This window comes from Prorops nasuta, unplaced genomic scaffold (genome assembly GCF_024137725.1).
Source record: "Prorops nasuta isolate Cenicafe-Biocafe unplaced genomic scaffold, Cenicafe_Pnas_1.2 PNAS00003, whole genome shotgun sequence".
NCBI lineage: Eukaryota > Metazoa > Arthropoda > Insecta > Hymenoptera > Bethylidae > Prorops > Prorops nasuta.
Genome location: NW_027116800.1, coordinates 4,724,841 through 4,750,432, shown reverse-complemented (window position 1 = coordinate 4,750,432; position 25,592 = coordinate 4,724,841). Strand labels below are relative to the sequence as shown.

The 25,592-nt window shown below is 35.7% G+C and overlaps 2 protein-coding genes across 4 annotated transcripts in view; both read right to left on the bottom strand.

Annotated features, from left to right (window-relative positions):
• The window catches only part of LOC136785671 (kinesin-like protein KIF26A), a 320,836-nt gene extending 314,281 nt beyond the window's left edge, over window positions 1-6,555 (bottom strand). The window contains exon 1 of the mRNA XM_066746852.1: window positions 5,931-6,555. The gene's annotated coding sequence lies outside the window, so the exon portion shown is untranslated. The remainder of the gene's footprint in view (window positions 1-5,930) is intronic.
• Window positions 1-25,592, bottom strand: part of LOC136785673 (terminal nucleotidyltransferase 5C) — a 66,210-nt gene that overhangs the window by 32,308 nt on the left and 8,310 nt on the right. The gene's annotated exons all lie outside the window — the stretch shown is intronic.

The following is a 25,592-nucleotide window of genomic DNA, read 5'->3' as shown; positions in this document are numbered from 1 at the left end:
GTATTTGCCCCAGGAGTAAAAGGTTCTAAAAAAAAGTTCCGAATGTGTGTAATAACCAAGTAAAAAGGAATACTGACACCGATTACTAGAGCGTACCAAGGCAAACTGGTAGAATTTGTAATAATGTTATTTAACAAGTTAATCGCGGTAAATAATTGCATCATTAAAGAAAAAAAGAACAAGGATCGTAAGGTTCATGTAGCGCAAATTTTTTGGTAGATAAAAGCTATGGGGCGTTTAAGGTTACGTTAATTAGAGCATTTTAATTATAGAGCGTTATATATATATATATACACACACAAAGAACCATTGAATTCGCCTGAAACTCCTTATTGGCCGGTTTTGTTTCGTCAATGAAATTCAGGCAAACCAGCCATATTCTTTTAAATTGTTACACTGCATTATATAATCTCTTATCTGCCTGAACTGCAATATAATAATTTTTTAAAAGACAACAATTGCTTTTGCACGTACTACATACATTGTCGTATATAGGAAATATCAATTATGAACGAGTATATATTTCAATGTTTCATACAATTATTGGCCAGGCATCTACAAAAGCTGATACATGGAAATCAAGTTAACTTTTTCATAATTCTGTGGCCGTGGCCATGGCAGTTGCCGTTAATCATTGATTGACGCATGTACCTACAGGCTTTACCCATTTTAATGTCTCACCCCAATAACTTATTATTTTTTATCTTATAGAAAATGCTCCGATCAAAAACTTTACGGTTTTCGGTGTGATTGAATATTGTACTACTCGTTTGACCTTGAAAAGATAATTGTTGATTACACAAAGAATAACTTGATTTTTTTAGAAAGATTATCCTATATAATATTACATATTCCTCTAACTGATCCTGAGAACTTCCCAAATTACTATATTGATTTAACACTTCATCTTATCGATCACTAAATATACTGATTTGAAATTATAACTAGGTGAGTGACTGCATGAGAGTGCGTATGCATAATGGTTACATACACTATTTCAGTATATGTGCAAGTATATGCAATTTCAAACTGAAATACCTTCTAGCGAACGACTGGATAAAATAAAAAAAAAATGAAAAGAGATTTTTGGAAAGCTCTTGATATACGATAAATGATTATGCAATAACATATGAAGTGTTTCCATTTGGAAAAATCAAATTAACCTTTGTGTAACCTTTAAATAACCTAGCAGACATAAACCAATAGCATAATCTTTTGCTTTCAAAGTAAAAAAAACTTTTGTTTCAAACATTTTATTCTAAAATCAACAGTAAAATAATTATTAGGGTAGGACATTAAAAGCATTTATCCTCTGTAAGCTGAAAAATAAATAGCACAGCAATTGCACTTGAGGAATCACGTAATTGGCATTACAGGTAGAAATTACTTTTAAATTTTTGCTCTGCAATAAGCTTAACCCTGTGCTCGTCTTAAAAAGGATAATTGGTCTTTCCCGTTACAGACGAGCGAAATAAATAAGTAAATCAGAATGATTATTAAAAAAAGGGATAGAAAGAATAATACGCGAGGCACTACTCTCTTTATTCAAACTTTATTAGACAACCTAATTTTTTAACAATAACATTTGTTATAAATCAGATAATCCTGAACTGTTATAGTGCAACGAACACGTCAATGACCTTTCTTTGGTATACCCTTTGATAGAATTGCAGGCGTTATGTAGTAACCGCAGTTATCGCGACGCCGACTGCATTTCTCCTTAATGATATTCAGTTTGGCCCTCGCTCTAATTTGTTACACACGAAAATAATGTTATGCTGATATTCCGAAGTGTATTAGTATACCAATTAAATAAGGCAGAACTTATTTTTCCACATTGAGAATCAATTATAGACGGGTAGCAAGTGTTGCGTCACTTTACCAAAATGATTACATTCACGTCGAGTAATTTCAAATAAATTCTACATGTAATGTATGCTATAAGTATATAATTAGCAAGCACACCATCGTTGACCAGTCGTCCAGATCGGACACTAGGACACATTACTGCTGTACCCTTATAGCACTTTCAAAGATTCGAAATTGGCGCTCTTTATTTTGAGCAAGGCATCAACTTTGTAGCTCATGGACCAGTGACCTCTATCCTTCTCTCTCTCTCTCTCTAATCAGGGAATCACTATGTAGAGCAAAGTGTCCATGGCGGCGCGACAAATGCGGCACATGGCTGTTGGCGTTGCCGCTGCAGCCTCGTCGATGATAAAAGAATGTGCAAGGGAAACCTTGGGAAGAGTCAATTCCAATGCAAGCAAGCGCAAGCCGAATAGTTGTATTACGTAAATACACATGTGAAAAGCCAGAGAGCTTATAGGTGGCATATAATCTCTAGACAATTATTTGAGAAATTTACATCGCGGTAAGCGACGACGGCGAACATTTTTCTTTTTTCCTCCGAGTTCTTCTGGCTACCCGGACAAAACTTGACCAATCGATGGCCAATAGACTTTCTGATGAAACCGATTGCGCTTGGTCTATAGTGGCGAGCAACGTACCGCGCAATATGCCAGATTTGTGCATGCGCTTAAAGGACTGAGAGAGCACTACCCAGCAGCAGTATATTCTCAGGATACATAGCCTGGTGAGATTTGGATTGACAGCAGACTTGAGAATCCCGTGTGTGTATATATACTGGTATCGCAATGTTTGGGCACATTCTTCTCATTGCCCGACATTCAGCGGCTCTAATTGGCCGGTGAACATCGAGTTGTTGTAAGCCTTTCGTCTAGGGCGCCGTATTTAGTCGCGGCCTTTAAGGTATGCGCTCTTACCTTAGACGGCTGTCACTTGAAACTTGCGTGCTCGCTTTTGCTATTGGTGCGGCTTAAATATATTTTTCAGGGCGGAAGGGGGAGGGGGACCATACTCCACCTCTAACAAGATCGAAGTCAGAATCTTGATCGCAGAGGCTACAACATATACGAGCAAACAAGCCTGTTATAATCAAACCATGAAAATTAAAACCTTCATTTTTCTAGGGTGGTTCGCATTATAAAACTTGCGTCTGTGCACGCTAATTTACTTCAAGAAGCGAGTAAATAAATGGTTTTGACTGATTAAAGGTTTCTAATATTTTGTTATTTAAAATAATCAATTTTTCCTTTGTTTGGCGAATTTCGAATGTTTGCTACTTTAACGGAATTGTCTGAAGATTTCATAAAGGTCGTTGTAGTCTGTGAGCATATATTTTTTAAGTTTATTTGAGTATGCTCTGGGCTGTACATGTATCTATGGAAGCACTTTAAACGCGCTTTTCTCGTAGCGTTGATGCTTTCTCTGAAAGTATTTCGATCAATTCGTACAAAATTTAATGCACAGATTCGTCACGTATACAAGAGGTATGGCCAGAATTGGAATTATTGTAAATTTTCATTTTTGCTATTATTTCTTTATCAAAGTATCACCCCAAAAACTTGAATTTTTTCCTATTTGTTTTTTATCAACCACCATTTTGTTAATATTGCATAAACCTTAAAAATTTTAGTTCGGACTATAGCAATACTATACTCGTGCTGGTCCTAAATCTCTCTGGATTTTGTTTCGAATAATTCTTTGTTAAAAAGGCAGTAACGCTGCTGATATCGATTTTTATGGAAAGGCTGTGGTATGCTGCCATTTCAAACAAATTGCTTATGTAAAAAATGAATAAAAAAATTATTCTTATATATTTCAAGGGTAGTTATTTCGGATTTTCAAAGGATGGCACCAATCTGTATCGGGCTGTGTGAAAAATTCTTAAAAACAGCTCATTTTTCGAACCTTTAAAGCGATGAACTCTTAAATATACGTCAATTATATACCTATTTATACATGTATATTTTTCCCGTTTTCACCTTTCATCTTATTTTCCCTATTTATTTCACTTGTTTACTTCAAAGAGGAAAACATCTAATTGCTACTATTCTTACAGCTTTTTATTTATTTTTTTTTTATTGTCCAACGTATCTAATGTAGTAGAAAATTTATGACTTATCATTTAATATCTTATACGTGATGAGCGGTGGAATATTACTATCCTATTCAATAATCGCTCTCTGTCGTAAGAGATAAGGATGTTAGATTTTAATTTCTGCTGATCTTTCTACGCGTTTACAAAGTCATTCGTAACAACACCTATATTATAATAGAACACTATAGCTATTTATGACCTGTAGTATAGTGTTTTAATTGTTTTAAAAGTAAACATCACAGGTATACCATGTGAATGAAGCAGTAGAACATAATTTGTGTTACATACTACTATAACTCTGAATAATGTTTATGCTTGGTTAGACTTGACACTGATGTACAAATGATAAAGAGAGATATCAAGAAAACCAACTGATGTAAGATGAATAGTGACACGATGTATCAGTTGCAGTCAGTGCTTAGCTTTTACCATTAAAATAATCATGCTTGTAAGAGCTTTTAAAACGACTTTGTGTAGAATGAAACAGCCAGCCCTACCGTTGGAATGTATAAAATAAATATTCATCTGCGTAATTTTCAGAAACATCAGGTTTTTATAGTAAATTATTATAGTTTTAAGGACACTTTTATACATTGGTATCGAGTATTGTAATTGCAACGCTGATATTTTGTAAATTGCATGTACCTGTAGATAAGTAGATAAAATACAAATTTAGGAAACGGACGCTTCATCACTGATCTCTCCGAAATCTCTCAGTTGGTAAGAGCGCCAGACTGGAACATACCTAACAATGCTTTCGCTCCATCATTAAGCTTGAATAATGATAAATTCTGTAGTAAGAAGCTGATAAACTGGTTAATGAATTTGCGGAATCAATCATATGCCGACAAATCATTCGCGTTTCTCAGAATACAATTGCTGCTATTGGCCTTGGATCTAATAAGTTTAAGGAAAATTCCGCCTTGAGCGAAAATCGTATACTATATTTGTATATATATATAATATAGGTAAAGCGTTGTTTTATTAAAAATATAAATTTAATAGTTAGGATGTGTGTGAACTAAAATATCAAGTATTATTTATGCTTTGATATCAGCCTGTTAGAGGACGATCGACTCGGATCGGGGAATGTAGTATATGTAGCGGAAAAATCATCAATATAAGAACATACGGGAAGAAAGAAATGGAAGGATAGCTGCCGTTCCAAAAGAGGAATAGGATTGGGGAAAGAGTTAAGAGAGAGAAGAATGGGAAGGAGAGGGACATATATATATATATAAAAGGTCAGGGCGCCTGCGCGTGCGCGTGCCGCGGCTGAGACGACGTTCTAGAAAGAGCGCACGAGCGCGCGCGCGCCTGCTATTATTCATATGGCTCGTCTAGTCTCGTCCGTCGCGTCGTTAAAGACGCTAAATCTCTTTTCAGTTGTAAATATGATTGGAAACTGTCTGCCTCCCCCCCCCTTTACCTAGCTCCCATTACAACGTACAATTTGAAAGCACGATCGTAGACGCGTCAAAGTTTATAGACCTTACAATGTTGCAGACTACGGATGAGAGGGAGGTAGAAGAATGAGTTAAGGAGAGCCAAAGCGAAATACGAAGAGCGAATGAGAAATCTTACGTAACTATCTCAATACGCTTGTGGCTGTAAGCTGCAGAAATTTAAACGAAAACAATTTTTGCTGGGTAGATCCTTCTAGAGGAACTACCCACGGCGTGGCACTTGGCAATGTCAATATGCGTCACACGTATTTTCCATGCGTCCTGATCGTAGTCCCTGTCGTGTGCTAGCTGTACACAGATACGACCCATCCACTAAAACTAGTACTGCTGGCTCAGGCAATCAAATCAACCAGCTCATTGGCAGCAATGATCCTCTCGGAGCATAACACCACTGAGCCAGTGATTCTAATTTAAGTGAGGAAAATAGCCCGCGAGGCTGCTATAGACTGCTGTGGCTCAATTATTATGCTTTTGTTATGGTAGAATCCTTATTTACTTACCGTCTCTTTCGCAGTTATCCTATAGGTTTTTTTTCGACCTAGAGTCGATCGAGTTCTACGTCTCGGTACAGTCTTGTACTAAATTCGATTTGTGTCCGATGATCCTCTACTTTTGACAATCGCTGCTCCAAGTAAAATCTCTTACTTGCCTCGTTGTCTGTTACACGAATGAGATTCACTGAGCATCTATACGCGTATCTGCCGAAGGGTTTTCACAAATTTTTGTCAAACGTCTCCGATTCCGACTCCGGATCCGTCTCTGGTCCGGTCGGGGGTCACTGAATTTCGACCTTCCGCTAATAAGTAGTCTTTCTTTACGCCCTTTGTGGTCTTTACAAAAGTCTCTCTTCTGCTATGCGTTGTTGCCACCCGTGCGGGACGGGCTGGCAGGCAGAAGCACAAAAGCAAAACAACAGCAGATAATTATATTTATATGTCGCTACGACTGAAGCAGAGAGCCTTAGCGATAAACAACAATGATTTTTTTTTAGCGAAGCGCTAAACGCGTGCTTGGTACATAAGTAAATATTTTTAGCCCAAAACTCTGTTTTTTTTCACGCAGTATGAATATGCACGTAGCTGGAAGGATTTCGTCGCGGCGGCGTTGCGGATCAACTGACACTGCGACTACTGACAGTACTGACGTCTGATAGTAGCTAAAGTAAATTTCAAAGCTAGCGCAGAGCGCACACGCATCGGGCAGGCGCAGCTCCTATCTTCCACCACCACACTCCACCCAACAAGATGGAAAGAGAGAGAGAGGGGTGGGGGGGGGGGGGAGGGAGAGGGAGAGAATCTTGCCTTGTTGCTTGCCAAACGAAACTTAAACTCGTTTCTTCGCTATTCGACTCTCTGCTCCGGTGCTTGTTTGCTTGCTTGCATGCTAGCTGGCTGGCTGGCTGGTCTTGTTTGTTGTGTTCCATCAGCTTTCTTCTCTGCATCCATTCGGCTAAAGTCGTAGATCTTCGTCTATACTCGATTATCATTCGGACGGTTAAAACACTCGGCTAAGCTCGGTTAAAGTCGGCTAAGCGATTCTTGACTTGTTTGAAAATTCTGCCAGTTCTGCGAGTTCTGCTAACACACGATACAACAGTACAATACGAGTCTATCAGTACTGTCCGTTTCTACTGCTGCGCCGCTGCAGACTGCAAGCCGTATAGGTTGCTTTGCCTCTTCACTGTCAACCCTGCTACTCTATAGGCTCCTGGCATGACTCGGACCGCACTACTGCCAGTGCTGCCTCGCATCCAATCAAATAAAATAGAATAAGCCGAATGTGCCGGCCGGCAATTTACACCTAGTTCTTTCTTTGGCCCTCATCCATCTTTCTTCTACAAGAATTTTAACCCGTCATTGGTCAGTAACCTGACAATAAGAAACTCCTTACTGTAAGAATAAAAGATTTTTTGTCATTATTCCTATCGTATCCCCGAGGATGAGATTGTGGTACACCATCCTCAAGCCTATACATGATATAAATTTGTATATACTATTACACATAATAAGCAATGTTACGTTTTACCGCACTTACAGGAAATTCAGTACATTTAATCTCCTGTAATACATTATTATAATTACACTTATGTTTCTAGGCATTATCACTTTGCTCCCACGTGTCAACGCTGACTTGATATGAAGCCATAATAATACCTAAATAAAATCTAAACTTTTATAATAATATGTATTGCAAGGCAAAATTTGAGAGAAGTTGGGTTCTCAAATCTATTATCTGATAGTCCCTATTTTGATAACCGCAAAGTAGAAAGACAAGATCGAGGGAAGTTTAATCTTGAAGGATGTGGAATATTATTAGAGACAAATGCGGTAATCAAAGCATCCTAGAAACAGGATGTCGGGGAGCGTTATCAATTTTCGCCTCGTCGAGTCGCGTCATGTCGCACCATTGCAGATAACTTTAAACAGCTTAAAAAGATGTATATATAAAAATGCTGATATTGTTATAGCAACTTTTCAAGTTTATTAAATAACACTTGTGCGATAATGTTGAACTTAATCGATTATACTCTCTTTCTTTTGAATCTTCAGGTAAAAATTACTAGAACGAATCGGAAGACATTTTTTTAGGTCAAACAGTCGCAGGTTGTTGACTTTACAGCAGATCGTTACTTCCAGACTTTACCTAGCGCTTGCACTTTTTCAACTAAAAACGAAGGTTTTATCTATTATTGGATATTATGCATCAATGATAAAACCATTGTTCCATTCATTGCCAAAAATTCAAAAAATAAATTCATATGTCTTATTGATTATTGCTATATGTATAAATTTCCATTTAATACATTATTCAATAAGCTCTTTATTCTGATTTGTCGGTCCTTTTCTTTGACTATTTCACTGACCAAAATCTACTGTACTATATGTGTTTATCATCTGTATATTCTGCTAATTAATTGCTAGTAATTCATAAATCAATATAATAATTGGAAATTTCCTTTTATACGCTAAATATGTAGCGGTAAATTTTGCGTACGTTTATTATGTGTATAATGATCAAAATTAAAACACTGCCAGGATATTTACGTGAAATGTATGTGACGTAAATTTCGTGGTCAAACCAAGTTAAAGAGAATATTTGAGAAAAGAAAACAATAGAGAAAGAGAGAAAAATAGCAGTGGTTTAACACCGAATTTTTTCATATGTACATACTTGCCGTCGAGTAACTATCGTGTCTCTTAATTTAAAATTATGTTATAACTATTGCTTCAGTTGGAAGGGTTTAAATAGCTTGAAACACTTAGGTATACAACAATGCTGCACGAATGTGGTCGTTGTTGAGCTAATCGAGTAAACTTGTCGAGATAGAAACTCGGTGTGTAAACACTGAGCGCTTAACCTTACGTTTGTGTGCGTGTGTGGATACACGGTGAAAAACGAGAGGACGAGATTTGGCCTGATTATCTGCTACTCTATAATAATATCTATTGATGATATATTTCAATTTAATTAGTATGATATCGGGATCCGAAATCTTTCGCCACATAGACGAACGAAAGTGAGGTGAAAATTAAATGTAAGCTTACGATCGTTCGTCGTCTAATTAATGTTCCGAAAAAGGACAAAAAACAGACTATAACGTTGTCGATGCGAAATTGAAAATAGCAGCATCACATTCAAACAGAAACGTTACAGAATGTTGCAGCATTGTTGCACCAACACTTAAATGTTTTTGCCACATTCCGCAATTGTACCTACTACGACGTTCAAATTTAATAGCATTCTTTAACAATTCCTTACAACAATCTCTCTCCCTTAAATTAATTTAAGTGTATTCTTTGTCCTTCAGGATACTAATACGCCTCATCCTACTAATAATATTTTCCTTGAACACTATTCACACGATTAGTTCATCTAGTGAGAAACGATCCAGCAACGAAATTTATCGTTTAAATTCGACATTATCCAGACTCTTTTGACTCGAAAGAGAAGTCGAACGGGCATAAACAGATAAAAAGTTAAATTTTTCCTTACCAATAGCTACAGCATTACAGGAAAAAATTAGCAAAGGTTTTCAAACATAATGTTTTCTTGTATACAAATGGCAACGCATTCGACACTGAAGAACGCGTGCGCTTGTGCATGTGTTTGTGCGTAAGGAAGAGAGAGATAGCGAAGAAGAGGAAGATGAAAGCGCGCGTATGAGAAATTTGCAGTAACAGTAGGTACGGCAGGTATATAAGTAGCAAGACGAGCAATGGAAGTAGCGGTGGTAGCGGTGACAGACAGAGCAATAGTGCAGGCAAGTAGGTAACGCGTAGCAGCATGTAGAGTTACGTGAGAGAAGTGAGTGAAGGAGTGAAGGTGTCGATGACGTAATTGGTGGCAAGAGCGAATGATCCGCGTGTTGGCCGTTGCAGTTGGAGTGGGCTTTGAGGTTCGGTCTGGTTCTAGTTTGTTTAGCGCGTTACTGAACTGCCAGTGCCAGCGGTAGCATCTTGCTACCAGACTCAATTTTTGACCAATTCGAACGACTGGCAGAGCTCACTTTCAGAGAAAACAGGAGTATAAATAAAAGAGAGAGAGAGAGAGAGAGGATGCGAACACACACGCACTCGATCTTTCTCTTTCCTCTCTCATTTTATATATACTATATTATTATAGTACATTCTAGATATATACTGTGTATGTATAGAGATGAATACAGTTGGTAGTGCGCTGAGCCGTTGCTAAGGTGACCATCAAGGACGCAGTAGTAGTATGTATGTACGAGTTTCGACTCGACTCGGCTCGACTCGGCTTAGCTCGGACTATCCTAGTCTTGGAGGGGTGAGGGGGGGGGGGGAGGAGGAGAGAAAGGGAGAGTATAAGAACCGTGTACGCGCAGGGACGGGTCGAGGGGTTATAAGAGAGCGAGATAGCACCTTCTGTCGACCGCGGCCGCGCCCTCGCCCGCACCGCGCCACCCGCAGCGGCCCCGTCAATTCAAACCTCTCGATCCGGCCCGGCCTCGAGCGTCCTTGGGATACTATAACGCCACACAAATACTTTTCACTTCTCTCTTTCCCCTACTCTTACTCCTACTCCTACTCCTCCTACATCTCCACCTCCTCTTCCACGGAAACCGCGATTTCACGATTCTTTGTCTCTCGCGCGACTTTCCCCTTCTTTGGGATCCCTTTCTGCACCACTACCTATTCCGTCCACGCTCAACGAAATTCGAGTTCACCGAACGCTCTCGCATTTGCAAAATATATTCAACCATTTTTTCCGTTTTTTTTTTGTTGCATTTCCAACTATTTTTCTATCTTATTATTCTTAAACGTGCCAACACGACACATGTTTAAATAGGCTATATGTATATTAGCGTTTTTTTAGCAACATTACGCAAGCGAAAGAATGCGTCAAACTCGTAACAGGATTATTTTCCCCTTCATACTTGATATTACTAAATTATCGGGGATTCCTTACGAGTTTACCTGTCTCGTTAGACTCGAGAGCGGTTTAAAAAGATCATTAAGGCGAACTATCAGTTTTCCTAAACTTTGCTTTCAAAATTTCTGAAAGTTCATCTTATCGTTCACCGTGAAGAGGGAAAATTGAATAATATAGCTTCGCGCTAAATGCGAAGCACAATTTCCAAATATTAATCTACTCCATTTAACTAGTAGCTAGCATTATTAATATAGTGTAGTATGGTTATAGTAGGATCACAATAGGATTTCATCTCAGAGAAGTTGGCGTTCCAACTACTCAAGTAAGCCTACATTGATGCAATTTCGTTTTAATCAGTTGATTTTTCATTAATGCATTGATGTGTAAGTGTCAAGTGCAGGAGAAGTGAGAAAGGGTTTAAGAGTAATAATACCAACCCTTTCGGAATGGATGACCAATTTGCGCTGCATTCTATCGCTAAAATAAGGTTATTCCTTTTCGTAGAATTATTATTAGGTAAAGCCTCCATTGATCCGATATCAAAATCATGTACAGCTGTCTTATGTAACGCATTTGGCATTTGCCTATAATAAAAGGCGCTTAAGGTTTTTTTTTAAATTCTCTGGTAAATTTCAAGAGTGAACAAAATATTGTCGAAAGAACATTATACCGAGGTATAGTGGTTATACTATATGTATATATATGTACATAGTTGAACAAATATGGAGAGAAAAAGTTTTGCATAATGTATAACACCGGTTCTACACGACTCTACCTACTATGTATATATGAAACGAACGTCTGGTGAACAAGGAACAAGAACTAAATCAATGACCTGCGTGTACCTGATCGGCTGTTTTAGCAATGACGATGACGTAGAGCGCGATCGCACGACAGCATCAACGTACCTAACATGGTTTCGCTTGATGTGTGTGCTTGCGAAAAAGTGTCTTTTTTTACAACGATATAGAGATACAATTTCTAGCTATGAATTATTTTATCGTGTTACGGCTGTTGGAATGCCAGCTAAAAAAACTTGATGGGTGCTAATAAATTACTCAAAGTGTCGAAGTGTCTTCTTAACAGGAGCCTTTGCTGCTCGCACAATCACCCCATGAATTTTCTCACAATCATTCTATCCTATTTTACTGAAAGAATCAAATAATTCATGTCGAACGATTGACCGAATTACAGAAGAACCAAATGTATATATTATTAGCTAAAAATCAATAAAATAACCATGCACTATCCGAGTATTAAATTCAGAAAAAGCTCGTGGACAAAAATTAACTATTCTAATTTTGCGTTACTATTTTAGTTCCTTGAAAAATATAGATTTAATACTTATGGCGCACTCTATTGGTAGCTTAAGTCTTTCACTTGGAGATACTACCAAGCCGGTAGGCTAAATGCCACCTGTTTATGCTCCAATATTTTAATTTACTTTTATAGGAAATTTACATTCGTGGTCATTCGATTAAATACACTTTTATAAATATTCGCTACCCTTATCAACTTTAGTTAAAAGTATATTACTTCTCGTGATTATAGAGTTAATTTTTTGATTAAAAAAATTAGAAACTAAAAGAGTTTACGATATAGATATTTTTAAACAAAATAGCATATTTCTATTTTTTTATTTTTTATATATAACTTTGTGTGAAACAAATAATTATATTAAATATATTTAACCGGTGTTCTGTTGTCACAATTATAAATAGTTAAATAAAGTTTATATGAAATTTTTCAGTCCGATAATAAGCGCGTTTCCGTGATTTTATATGCATTTAAACTGTGCTGGATTAATTTGTTTCCCTTTGTACATTTTACGTTGTTAAAGTGAGGTGTGCTTTTAAGGATTAAAATCGCTGTATTTATTTGAAAATGGGATGTAATTTGCAAATAAATAAGTTTCTGTAATCGGTCTGGATTAATATACAAAAATAAAAAGACCTTTACCTAGTTTTCATAGAGACTTAAATTGTTGAAAAATAATGAGATTATTATTCTATCATTGATCTTTCAGTGCTTTTAGGAACGTTGAAATTTTTTGCTGGTTCGAACTCTGTAAATATTGATGACAAGTTTGGATCTGACAGCGGATGGCTTTATGTTTTTCAAAAATATGTTGTAATTTTTTTGAAAAGTAAAAGGCCATTAGCTAATAGGTTGTATTTATAGAAAACTCAAAACTATGGAACGAATACTGGATATATTAAGGTACGAAAAATATGTAGTAGAAATTTCAAAGTGTGTGAATATCTTTTAAATATGAATTTCAATTTTGTGTTAGTTGTTTGATATGTTTATATGTAAAAATAATTCGGGTTTAATAAATATTTAATCTTTAGTCTTGCAACTTGTTTTTCCTCGCTCGGAGGTTTTTTAGGCCGATGTGTAAGAGCTTGGTTGATTTTCTCCAGGAAATTATTGTTTTAATATCAAGTCATTGTTACATAATTTATTTCAGAGGAAAGATGAGACTTATTTTTTTCTTTTCTTCTTGAAAGATATTTGTCGTATGCACTAAGGAAAAATCTAAAGACATAACACACATTAGTCCCTAAATCCTTAGGTATCTATGACCTACAAAAATCTTTTGCTTGATCGTTTAGTATATAAATGTTAATGTACATTTAGTAGAACTTATAAATTAAAGGTTTTTTCTGAGAAGGCATAATTTTTTAACAAGTGTATAGGCTCATCCTTTACATATTAGTTACTGAGCTTATTTCATGAGATTTGACTTTCATGCTATTTTCGAAATAGAAAAGCAATAAATGATCGGTTTCTCATAGACATTGATGAAAACTGCTATCGAGACCTGTTGCTTTTAACGCTAAATGGATTGCGACGCAGCGTTAATAGCCGTTCTGCATTTGTGTTTTTACCAAAGGAAAAATGGAATAGAATACCAATGGAATTAATGAATATTGTTTAATTATTGTCAATAATAGTATAGTTTGTCTATCATATTTTAGAAAATTAGTATAAACTCTCTAATATAAACGATGGTCTTTCTATCGCGTAAAATTCAAACATTGCAGCAGCAATATCGATTAATCGATTAATGCGCTTTGCCTCATTCGAGCTTATTATTCATTGCCTGTGGATGAAATCTATAGCTGCATGAAAATGTCGTTCTACTGGTGTGGATAACTTTTATGGAAGAATCGATAAAAAAATAGCAACACGATTAGTTATGCAATATGTATACAAACTTGCGTATAGGTGTTTTTGATGTCTCTGGAATTCAATTTACCCTCAAAATTTATAAATTAAAAATGGCGGATTCATTATGGCTGAAAAGTATATTAAAAATAAACAAAACTACATAAAGATAATACCATTCTTCCTGTATAAACTTCTTAATTCATAAAAGTGAAATACGACATTTTGAAATAAAAGAATTTTATATAATATTGCTCTCTGCCAAAACCGGAATTACGAAACAAGAATATGGCGGTTCTTGCTTCCTTTTATTTAACTTAATGAATCAACCTTATTAAATTTTCAAATTCTAATGTCCAATTTAGAATCCGTAAAGACGAAAACCTAAACAATCGAATTTCATGAATATTTAGGTACTGATTTTTTCAAAATTTGTATTAGCTGCTTTAGATCCGCCATTTCTAATTTTTGTATTTTCACGCTAAACTAGAATTTTGTTACTTGAAAAACCTTTATCATAGCATCATAAATAAAATTTAATAACATTTTTTCCCAACGCAATAATGGCGCGTCTAAACATTTTCGTCTCCAGAGGAAACGAAGTAAATGTATCGATAACGGAAGGCGTGAGTGTAGTAATATAGTATAATATATTGAATTTATCGAAAATTTTACTCGAATTTTTTGCAACTGTACTTTTACTATTGCTGTTTAGAAACGAAGGCGTTAAGATAGGATATGACATGTGCAACATAGAAGCGTGTGAGTTTAATAGAACGCATGATACTACCGTGCAGTAGAAGTATGCTTGAGTAATTTTGTCACACTTACACATTATAATACTATATTGTATATGCAGCAGGTAACGTAAAAATTCTGATATTGATAATAACATGGTTTAGAGACTGAGTGTACAAATCATTTGTCCCATAATGTATTGGTTCGAACAACCGTGGCGCAGTTACATATCAGCTGTGGTAAAACCTGATCTATTTTTACTCGATATGCGTATCTAATGTAAAAATGACCGATTACACAAAAGCTTTAGTCGACACTTGGAAAAAGAAAAATCTCTTTGCCAACCTGAAATATTAATGGATTAATGTTCTGTTAGCAAGCCTTGCATCTCTCTAGAAAAGATGGAAATTATTTATTTTTCACTGTGCAGTCAAGATTATAACTTTTAAGAAACGACATGGAAGGATAACAACAATTACAGAGGGAGCAAGGATAAAGAGACTCGAAGCTCTGATAGATGCAGAAGCAAGCGCAACACATTGCTGATTTAATTAAACCTTATTACAGATATGATTAACGTGTGTAGTGTAGCATTTGTGCTCAGAGATTTGTAACGTCGTCGTTCTTCGCATGGATATTTGGTAAAGGAAGGAAGATAGACAACAGCAAAAAGAAGCTATAGATATAGCCTAAGAAACATAAGCGAATGGATAAGCAAATTTAAAAGAGAGAGAGAGAGAGAGAGAGAGAGGGAGAGGGAGAGAAAAATTAATTGCAGGGTTCGTAATCCCGTTTGATAAGATCTCTCGACGGTGTAATATATATATATAAGTATATAGGACTGTGTCGGTGAAGCCAATCCATTTACTTTCATAAACAGTAATCAAAGGTTCCATAAGCGGCAGGTGAAAAAAAAGCATTCGATTTTCCTGTCACTTTAGGCCTTCCACACTTTGAAACTGGTGAAAACGGAATCAGGGTGTGGTAGCTAAGGCACAAGGTTGACTACATTCACGCTATTATCTTCTCGCGCTGTTTCAGCTCGCCATGCTGATGCAGGGCTACGTCCCGTCTCGTCGCATCGAACCACTCGAATTGTCCATTTATCACAATGCGTTAATTGAATTTTTTGCCACTGACATAGCTGATACCTCTATCCTTCTCTCGCCATTTTTACTGAAATATAAGGTATCGCGAATAGATACTGTATATTCTATGGAATAGTAGCCAATATCATCTATACAAAATATTTAAGACGCAGCGTACCGCATAGGGTGGCTGCATGAAAATAAAAACAATATTCGTGTATATATAGAGGCTAGCACACGTATACGCACTACAGTCGTACTTACCTGCTTGTAATCAGAAGAGAATGCAATTAACATTTCGTAATATTTCGATGTCAGACTAGACTATATATATATATATATATATAGACGAGAAGGGGCGCGGCGCGGTACGACACGGCTTAATAGTCCATCTTCCTGCGGTCGTCGCGTCCCTTTACGGGATCAGTGATGAAGATTTCCTCGATAATTATAAGCGAGCGAAATATCGCTTGTGTTATATTGGACAATGTATACTGTCAGCTGTACAGCTCATTTGCGATTAATGCGATAATTCAAGGAAACGCTCGCTCGATATACGATATATACACTGAATCAACTTACCTCCAAGAAACCATCAGACTGTTATAATTTTATAAATAAAAGCTTCCTAATTTTTGTACTTATTTGTATTTTGTATTACTACTATCATTCGGGGTGAAATTGACTTTTTGCATCTGAGATTAATCACTTTTTGTTCGCATAAATATTTATTGTTATAATATTTTTTTATATTTATAATACTGGAAAATATTTTGGATTTAATATTTATACTTGAAAAAACTCATGATACATGATGTGGTTAATTTTATCCGGAATTACTGTATGTCAATATCCTTGAAGAAAGAGAGAGAGAGAGAGAGAGAGAGAGAGAGAGAGAGAGAGATAGAAAGAATTAAACTGTTCTGAGTGGAGTTTAGATGCAGCCTAATAATAAATTACGTTATCTGTGAGGCATGCCTAACGGGATTGATTACGAAAACGCCTCGGGCTTTTATCTTCGATAAAGTATACATAGCGACCGTGCGATATTAAGTAGTAAATTGCCGAGCGAACCAAGTTGATATAATGTCAAGAGCAACCGGTACCCCGTAGTCCTCGCTTTTACGCGCATGCTCCAACTATTATATGTCGACTTATAGTTTCGGATGCAATCTTCTTGTCAATCGACTCTAATTTGCAGTCTTCGGGATATCCTCCTCCGTACACCTGATAACCTCCAAAATTAAATATAGTTCCGCCTCAAAAAATATCTTACGAGATATATATAAATGAGATGAAAACAATATAAAATTCTTGTATACTACATATATATTTATAGCCTGCAATCCTTTCTATCAAAGCAGACTCGTTTCAGCATCCTTGAAATGCAGCAAAAATTTTCGTTGTGCTTTTATATAATAACTATCGTTTTTGAACTTTGAACTTCCCTCAAAATTTACTTACAAGACTCCACTATTCTATTATGCATTGCTTATACCATCTATAGTACCATGATCTAGATTCGCGCCTACGCACATTTTCCCTGGATTCTGTTGCAAGAGAGTATTTAGATTCACTTGGTAACAAGTATAAAACTATTCGAAAAGAAACCATGATCATTGCAATATGGCTTAATAATAATCTTTTTTATTGCAGTGCCTTATTCACTTATTTATTGATTGCTACACATTTTCAGCCGTAATTTGTTTTTCCATTCATCGAAAGCCAATCGAGCTTATTCGGAGCTGACATGGTAGAGAAGAGCTGGGGGGCCAATATGGCTCTGATACATTTCACAAAGTTCCCTAAGGACAATAATGAGGGTATAGCTGTTTTTGTAAATAATGATAGTAATACATAAAAGTTTTGTGAAAAATTAATAAATTGGAATCATTTTCCGGATGAACACACACAAAAATATTAAATATTACCCTAAATGTACGTCTATAAGTCTATAATAATAACGGTTACAATTTTTCTGTATACGCGCATAATTAATTATGAAATATGAATGAATTATGTTTAGGAAGTTTTTCGAATATCTTTGGTCAATATTTTCAATCGAAAACAATTTAAAATTATCACTATTGATTACAGAACTCCTTATCGCGATTAATCAATCGATCAGGCGATAACGAGAAAAATTGTCTGTACGAACACGTGCATAAATGCGTCAACTGTAACGAACAATTAGAACAGCTGAATTGTGTGTGGCAATTAATCAATATTTAATAACGGTCTCTTAATACGTTACTCGTGTTATCCAAATTGCATTGAGCTTCCTGTGCGTAGTAAATATATATATATATATATAAAATCATAAATAAGGCTTTTCGCTTGAAAAATATCTCGACGCGCTAAAAATATCCAAAAACTTTCTAGCACAAGTAGCAAGAAGAGCGATGATATGGAATGAGAAAATAAGGAAAATATACTATTCATACGCTGGAGAGTTGAGAGGGTTGGCAGAATGATTGAAAGTTGTCAAAGTGCGCGTACGCGTGCGCTTATTTACCCTCTCTCTTGCGCGGCATCATCGTCAAGACGTCAAGTCTGTGAAAATCTTTGTCTTTGTCGGGACGAGAGGGACAATGGGGCTATCGCCGACTTGGATGTGGGTCAATCAGTTGCCAGGCAACAGAAAGTAAGCTCTTCCCACGCTTCATCTCTGCAAGAACGACCACAGATCCTGCACGTTTATAATACCGCCACGCCGCACTAGCTTATGACCAACCGTCATTCTTTTCTCCTCTTTACTTTCTTAAACTAAAGGCTCCTTTTATATCTATTCAATCACATTCTACATAATTTTACTATATATCTATATAGGTATATATGGTAAGGTATAAGGGGGAAAATCAAAAATTCTTTCCACGTGATATTCTCCTGCCGTTTTTCTCCTTTTCACCCAATATCAATTAGGTACACATCATGTCATACATATTGTATATACATTACAGATTACTTTGGTCGATCGAACGTCATATTTTTCCATTTTTCGTTAATCCTTATTCTCCATTTCAATCGTTTCAATTATAAGCTCCCTCGAGAATTTATATATAAATACATATCATTGAAGAGTTTCTTTCATTCGGGGAGATTAAAATTTTGCCTTCGACCGCGCGATATTAGAAGTTCATTGCTATATTTTTAAGCCGTAGTATCTCTGGCCGTGGTTGCCTGACCGTGCATGCATCACGCGCAATCACTGGGATAGCAGTAATTAGGAGTTTTTCAGCTTTACAAACAAGTATAAACAGGCTGATCTGTAATACCGTGGCAAACAGTTTGGATAATCAGAAAATAAAAGCGGCCAGCAAAACAGACTTTTTCAATAATTACCATATACTCTTTTTAAACCTGCATTAACAGGATCCCTCAAGTATATTTTCAGTCGAACATTTCGAACATCAATACGGCGTTATTTAAAGAATGATTTTCAAGTCATTATACATTTTCAATGACGCCGCCAACTGCTCTGTCTAGTAAGATAGTCGACCAAAAAAAATTAGACTAAAAAAGCAATTTAAAAAAAAAATGTTTTTTTCATTTTTTTGAAAATATTACTGCTTTACTAAATATAGCTATTTACTGCATCAGCAAAAAGGTGTAACGATTTCAAAATCGGTCTTCAAATAATGGTCTACTGCTGTTCAGAATTTTCAATTTAAAATATGCCTCAGGGATTCCGTCATATAGTCCTATATGTTACAATACAGTATAGCACTTGGAAAAATAAGCTAATTGTTACATTATTTTTTTATATATATGCAGCATATAGCATATGCATCAGTAAAAATCTTTTTTCTATCAAAGATGCACTCTTAGAAATTAAAAGAACAATTTTTTTTCTTACATTTCAAAAGTATACTTCTATTTAACAGTCAATTAAAAAACATGCTTGCGGTATATTTGTTAGATATATCTTCAATGTTTCAGGTAGTTTGAAACGAACATTTCAAAAAGGCTCTTAATTTATATATAAGAGCACTACTATCCGAAGAGAACTAAAATTAATATACCAAACTTTATCTGTAACCTTTTTCTGGACTAACATGCGACAAAAAAAAACTATTTCTTTTTCGGTTAGTTTAGCATATATAAAACACTCCGTCTCTTTCGCAATTTCCAATGTAAAATTATAGATCTAGTTCTGGATACAACAATATTTTTACAAATTATGAATCCTATTGATCTGTTTGTTTCATAACACATCTGCAACGCTAAAAATACTTAGAAGCCACCAATATTTTTGTATTTTTATACAAACTTCTTTTATTCATGGTTACTTTTATGCAACAAAACAATTGTTTCCTATTCTCCAACAAGGCGTCTTTCATATAAAATCAAAATTATATTTCTTATTTATATGTAATAATTTTAATGAAGGATTATTGAGAAACAGAAAGCAATTTTATTCTTCCTAGTTATTTATATATAAAACCACCGCCAATCCAAACATTGTCAAACTGATAGCCTGTTTGAAAATTTATCACAGTAGAGTTTATTATCGACTAGGCAATATTAAAATTGTAATTAGAGGTGAATTTATTTAATATGAGAAATAATGTGGTCAGATACCTAACCGCAAAATAATATTAAAAATCGTATAATAGCTTAAACTCATCACGATAGTTGCCTATGCTGAATGTACAATTATCGCTTAATTAATAAATTGCTTAAAATATAGAATAAACACTGTATAAGCATGTTTATCGCGTCCGACACAGTACCTATATATACATATATATATATATATATATATATATATAGATATATATAGGTTACTGCATGAATAACTTATTTCCTCAGTCCAGTAGAGTGGATAGAAAGATCCGATTATGAGAAGAAAAGACTTATACAATTTTTTAATATTTTCTCTTTTTTCCGAGTTACACAACACTATATTTAAGCCAAGAGTATACATGAATTTATTTTGATACAGTTCAGTAACTACTAATAATGCTAAACAAATTTATAAAAGGTTCTTCTAGATACGATAATAACGAAGAAAAGAGTCTAATAACTTTCTTTCATTTTACTAAAAATATTCATATCAAGTTACATAAAAATCCGTCTGGGTTTGAATTCTTAAGGTCGGTAACCTACAAAATAATTTATGTAACTCGTTAAATATAAATAATATGAAAGAAATGTAGGATAATTTTGGATATAACTTACATTTAACGAATTACATAAAAAATTATTATTACAATTCTCTATATAGGTTAAGTGATACAAGGGATGCAAGGGGGGAGGGGGTGTCAGACTGTCATAATTAATTACCTGCGTGGGGCAGGAAAAGCAAATCGCAAAAGTTTGAAAAACATAGTATTTTTAAACAGCCGGGGAAATACCTACAATTCTGAGTGATAAATGATACTTGATATACGTATACCGATGATAAAAAATGTTAATCAACCAGCTAACACGATTACTAGGCAAATGCGTGAATAAAATCATTTCTATGTATTTCTATGCAATATTATATATTATATTATAATGTATGCATGTGCATGTACACATAAGTGTCAAACATAATTCTATTTACTGCTGTTATTTCCTGTTACTTTGAATCTCTTACGTAAGCCATACTCATTTTATCGCATTAGCCCTTTCCGACGAATTCGTACTGACTTAGAAATCATCCAATTGCATTTGTGTGCGAGTTTGTTGTAAATATTCTGCGTGATAAATGATATTTATTGATTTGTTCTTGGCTGGAAAAAAAGATTATTGCATGAAATGACGAAATGCAATTAAAAGAGGGAATAAGTGTGGAATGGAAGTGCTGTGAGGAATGTAGCTAATAGTTTCGAGTGATTATCAATTGTTTTGCTACAGTGCATGTGTATCAAATGACATTAGACGAGCTCGAGGAGGAAAAGCTGGGAAAACGAAGGAAGGAGTCGAAGCTGAGTAGCAGAGGCGGGTGGGCACGGTCATGGACAATGCTGCTTTTGATTTCCGCAACAATGTTCGTCGCGGGAGAAGGCGCAAGGTGAATAAACGTGTTTAATTATAGCGGTGCGGACGTGCACTCGGGCACACACGTGCTGTTTTATACGACAAGCTTGCTAGATTGCGCGCTATAGCTAGCCTGCTTGCTTGCTTCCTTTGCTTGTTTATGCCGTTACCCTGAGAAGTCAGCCACAAGCCTTATCGGGCCACGCAGATAAACCGGCAAACAACTAAAGCGACAACTTGTTTACCGGATGGCAAAAAAAATGCCACTTTTACCGAAAGCGCATAACGTTCGCTTCTTGCACAATCATTTTACCCAAAATCTCAGTCATTCTGCTAATCTATGCAATATACAAGGGAAGCATTTTGTCCCATAGCTATTTACCTCATTTGACACGGCGCCAATCAAAATCATCAGATCTTCACTCAACTTGGAATACATAAATAGACAAAATACTTTGCGTATGTTTGTGTGAAACGGTCTAAAGGTATAACTTTCTATATATATATATATATATATGTACACATATCATAGTGCGGCGTACAATGATACGATGGAAATGTTGGAAATTCATTGCCAAGTTTCGAGAAATGGATTAGATAAGCTTCTTGAAAGTTCAGAAAGCACGTGATTTATGGAAAGATAAGATCATTAGTAGCCGTGATTTACAAGTACGCCTATGTGGCCTAAAAAAGAAGAAGATTCTGATAAAGTAGGAGGTTTCTTGTACACGAGGCTTCTCTGTCCGAGGTTGCTTGACACTTGTTGCTGCAGTACGGTACGCCACGCCACGATACCGCGCGACTCGCCGAGCCGCGGCGGTGCAATAACCTTTCGTGTATGACTGTGTATGTGTGCACGAGCGCGCGCACATGCCATACACACATACATATACACGTGCTAGTCTGCCGAATGTTAAAACGGGACAACCTGCCCCAATCACGAAAATTTCCTTATCTTTAGCAGGATTATCCTCCTTAATTATATAATGCGTAATATATGTATCTATACCATACGGGTGGAATCTCTTGCTGATAAATCGCTGGATATACATATAACACACAATACTATATATAATGTATTTTACGCAAAATTGCCTAATTGAAATGTACGTTTAAATGATCTTGCTAGACTCCCGAGGGCAGAATGACCCAATTTCCTGCGCATCGATTAATATCCCTCTTAAGCAGCGTCTCCAGAACAGTTTATCCAAGAATCAGGTCACCGTAAATTGTCTCATTATTCAAAGGTCAGTCGTCGATGCTCCATGGAAATCTTCTCAATAACGGCCGAACCGAAAGAATAGTGCGATAAATTGTAATAAAAGCGCAAATTGTATAAACTATAATGAAATTGGAGAATTTAGTTACAATTTATTCATGATTTCGCTTGAAAAAATATAAAAAAGATAAACTGCTGTGCAAACCTTCTTTCTCTAGCCCCCCCCCCCCCTCCCTCCCTCCCTCCCTCCATTCCTATATCCTATTACCCGAACTGCAGGCCGCTTCGGAACGTTAAAATTTTTTGCTCCCTCAATATTCCCCAGTCAATTCTTTTTCTCACAACGACAGAAAGTAATTTTTGTTAACTGCACCTTTAGAATGTCACCATTATAATAGACTAACCATTACATCATTATGCTGATTTTATATTATCCTGCGTAAGGCCATTGATTTACGACAGCTTTTACCTCCTACTATATATACGTATATGTACTAATGTATATATAATAGGTATATCGATAATTCATTGATATTTTAATTAGTCGATTATTTATGTCAATAAATAAAAGTACTTTCTAATTTTTCTATTTTGATGAATGAATTTACAGTAAAACTCTGTAAACGTCGTATAAATCAAATTGAACCAGTTGCAAAGACTATCGTTAAATACGAGCAATATGGATTTATGCATTATGTGCGAAATGTATCGTGCGAGCGTACATTGTTAGCAGGGCCAGTATATATCATTACCAAAGATTTGCAGGAGTTTTATAATGTGTATAAAAATCGATAGACTGATGTTGATCTCTATAGTTCATTCACAGTCTTAATGACGTCAAATGACGCGAGTACCGTAAGAGGCCGAAGGTAGTAATGAATGAAAGTTATTTTGTGTAAGACGTACAGGGTAAACAATGACAAATTCTTCAGCAGAGACATAACAAGGCTAATTGATGATGCGTCGATGCAATTATTGACCTTCAATTTGTCACTGGTCCGTCCTCTTCCGCGTATGCAGTTTGTGACGATGCAACACATTGCTGTTACTTTCCGTTCGTAATTATCGTTTCCGGCAAAAACAGAAAACTTAATAATTGCCAGCGCAAATACTAGAGAATAATAGGTGCTTGTGTCCTGTGCAAGAAAAAAAATTGTTGCGTTCCCACATAAGTCAAAGAAAAAAAACATAATTCAATCTGATTCAATTTTCAACATCACACGAGTTTTTCAATCGTAATTAGTGCTCTCCAAAACAGTTTCCTACCACTCGAAGCAGTAGTAAATAAATTAAATTTTAGTTGTATGACTATAGCAACGAAACTTATACTTTACACATATACTATACGCGTCCGTTATTCATTTATCAGAAGCTTGTAGAAAAGCACTCTGGCTCATGCCCTTTAAATTACCTGCAAATCCAGTTTTACAACATTATTCCCAATGACAGAATTTATTTCTATGTGCGTTTTACCGGAGAAATTTAACATTTACATATATATAGACTTTTTCTAAAATTAATTTAGCACAAAGAAATTGTTTGAATATTAGCCAGCAAATAAGAGGCAGCTTGAGGAGTGGAAAAATTGACTCAAGTGTCGATCGATGAGAATATGTCTTTTGCAGTATCATTCTTGGATAGATTTATCTCTGCCTTATTATTATCTAAAGTCAGCAGCAGAAATATAAAGAATCCGCGAAGCATATGTACTAGCTTTGCGGGCTAATCGCAGTAAGTAGGATCTATGAATAAATAACGGAAGTTGTGTTATAAGCGATATATTCTAAAATTTTTATACGAAGCCTGAATCAATAAATTGTACCGATATGCAATGTGACATTTTTTATTGCCTCATTATGCAGTATCATTTGGATACAACATTTATTGAAATAATTATTGAATGTCGTGAGTTGTAAGTCGTGAGCTATGATATCCGTCTAGCAAATCAAGCATTTTCTTCTCGGTTGAATAAGCTTTTGATGGAAATTTGTCAAGACTGCAAATCTCTATCTATCGTTCGATTACTTTCTCAGATCTTCCAAATGTTAAATTCCAGCCTTAGAGTGGTGTAAGTGTTTATTCTCCCGTAAATCTATAACTAAAACTAAATTGCAACTTTTTACATCCTACAAAGAATTTTCGGTGGACTCTCACGATTATGGAAAGATTATCCTCCGTATAAGAGGTAGGACCAATGGAATCAGTATTGCAATAGTATAAAAGAGAGAGAGAGAGATCGGCTAGAATTACATTGTTCTAATTTCATATATAAGAATATTATTGCTCTGCTCGCGTTGGATCAAGTGTGCAATGGTCAGCTGTGTTACTGCAACTTCTGCATGAAACTCATTCGTGCAGACTCTAACTCACATTCTCCAATTGCATATAATAATTATTTCTTTCTTTATGTTCTCCAGGAAAGAACTGTTATGTAGAATTTTTATGCGTAGAAAGCTATGCATGCTTTTAATTGATATTTTTGACAATAAGCTTGGAGAAATACAGCAGAAACATGCATCAGCATTGCATTCCTAGCTCCTCCCTCTGACAATTTGGGTAGATATTCGCATTTCACGCTGAGCTTG